Raw genomic sequence first — 2,221 nt, forward strand, 5'->3', positions numbered from 1 at the left:
TATATATATCTTTTTTTTAATTTTAATCCTTTTAAACCAAAGTGGTTTTGTCATCTAACGTTTAATTAACATCTAGACAAAGCAAAAATGATCTAAAAGAATAACCTGGACATTGAAATATTATTGATATTTAAGTTTTTTGTTGACCACATTGAACATTTCTAGTATTCACTGATTCCTTAAGTATAAAAGTATAATAAATATGACACACAAGGTTTCCAGAGACAAAATTTTATTGGTGAAAAAAATTAATGGATAAAAGCTTTAAAATCTTAATAACTTCTGTACTTCTTAAAACAATGTTTATCATTACTTTTGCCAATAAAGGAATGTAAACTCCATAAATTTAAGAATAAACATATGTATGAGGCCTGTGTAGTCATTGCATTTGCTACATTTTAAATCAAATTATAAATGGCTAATGACATTTTGCCTTATTTTTGGTTGCATGCTAAACAATCTTTTCTTCTGACAAGGTTTATTTTTTTTAAGCAACATGTCGAAGCCACAGCTTTCCCGTTTTCCTAGTTATACAGAATTCACATCTGTCCATTTTAAACATGAAGCTTTGTGTAAAAGTCTTCATAACGAAGTATCTTGGCAGAAAAGGAGCTTTCAAAAGCTCAAATTGCATCAGATTTTTAAGTAATTCCAAATTGCCTAGCTTTCTAACTTTTTTCTTTATTTCTATGAAGATTGTTTCCTGTATTTAATCATAAATTCCAAGTTTTCTCATATAACATGGTGTTTACAAACTTAGGAAGTGATTCCAGCCTATCTACTTCTCTCTGTCTGCTTTCTGTCCAACCTACTCCTCATTGCTCATTATACCTTCTGGTGTTCAGTAAACACTGCAGTGCTATCTGTAGTACACTTCGTCTCAGATTAGGTCTACTGTACATTCTCAGTTGTTATCTCACTTTACCAGGATATAGGACAGCCTTCTGAGTTTTGGACTTACTAAGATTTTGTACTCGTGTATGTATTTAGTGCCTTGTAAAACTGTTGAGACCACTCGAACGACTTATTGTTCTGTCATCCGTGGGCCTTCGTTTTCAGGCGGACTTTGACTGGGCCATTGCAACATATGAATTTATTGCAATATGTTCTAATATAATCTATAGCATCTCCATTGCATGTTTCAGGCTTCTTTCCTGCCGGAAGGCGGATATTGGTTTCCATGGAAATGGCTGTGTAGAACTTTCCAGACTGATAGATGTCAATGGATTCCTTATAAGGGAATAATATGTTGCTTTTTTGTGCTTTTAGCCTAATTCATGCTGTTGTAAAGATTATGTTTGTGCGATTTCTTAATCCTGACAGTCTGTTAGACATTTACAAGTTTGCTCACATGGTACAGGTTGCTAAATAAAACCTCCTTCAAATGCTGTGCAACGATGTTCTCATCATATGGACCTGACATGATCCACCCGTGTGACAATATGTGAGGGTATCCTAGCTTATTTCTCACTATAAGAAGGCTTTCTTTTTTTATTACATTTTGCAAAAAATTCTAAAAGGTATTTTCTTTAGCTCCTTTTAGTATTTATATTATTTGGATTTCTGAGTATGGTTTACATATCCGTATGTCCTAGCATGTAAGAAAAACACACTCTTGTATTGTTTTAGCTACCGCATTACCCCTGTAGGTAAAAGGTGGATAAAACTGAGTTGGTTGTTTTTTTGTCAAGTCACCACCGATGAGCTCATCGCTCGCCCACGTCGGGTCACTGAAAGTTCAAAGCAGTGTGACACAACCTTGCTTAGAAGTGGATCATAAACCTGACAGAGCAATACGAGTATAAATGCGGCTTTAATTTCTGAGAACATTTGTTCAACAATCACAGCCTGATCTTGGTGTTGATGACCTTGTCCAAACAGAGCCTGGAATCGGCCGTATTTGCCGTGAGGTGAAGCGTGGAGTCATGTTCCTCTTCGTCGTGCACACAACAGAGCCGGGAGTCCACCGACCCAGTGGGAAAAATAACTGGAGGAAGTAAAGTTAACACAAGTCAGGTCTCAGGGGGGAAAGTTTTAGAAGAAGAGCAAGCTGGGTTACCGGGACTTTATATGTTTAAAATTAGGGCTGTTGTAAACGAATATTTTAGTAATCGAGTAATCTATCGATTATTCTTACGATTAATCGAGTAATCGGATAAAAAAAAAAATTATAAAATGAAATATTGGTAAATCTGGCATAATACCGGTGTTACTATCAGAT

At 35.4% G+C, this 2,221-nt stretch overlaps 1 long non-coding RNA gene across 1 annotated transcript in view; it reads right to left on the reverse strand.

Annotated features, from left to right (window-relative positions):
* Positions 1–1,794: 1,794 nt before the first annotated feature.
* The window catches only part of LOC106964110 (uncharacterized), a 9,203-nt gene continuing 8,776 nt past the window's right edge, over positions 1,795–2,221 (reverse strand). The window contains exon 3 of the long non-coding RNA XR_001428328.1: positions 1,795–1,987. This is a non-coding gene — a long non-coding RNA (uncharacterized LOC106964110). The remainder of the gene's footprint in view (positions 1,988–2,221) is intronic.

This window comes from Poecilia latipinna, unplaced genomic scaffold (assembly GCF_001443285.1).
Source record: "Poecilia latipinna isolate Pla-1442-1.1 unplaced genomic scaffold, P_latipinna-1.0 Scaffold1626, whole genome shotgun sequence".
In the NCBI taxonomy this organism is placed as follows: domain Eukaryota; kingdom Metazoa; phylum Chordata; class Actinopteri; order Cyprinodontiformes; family Poeciliidae; genus Poecilia; species Poecilia latipinna.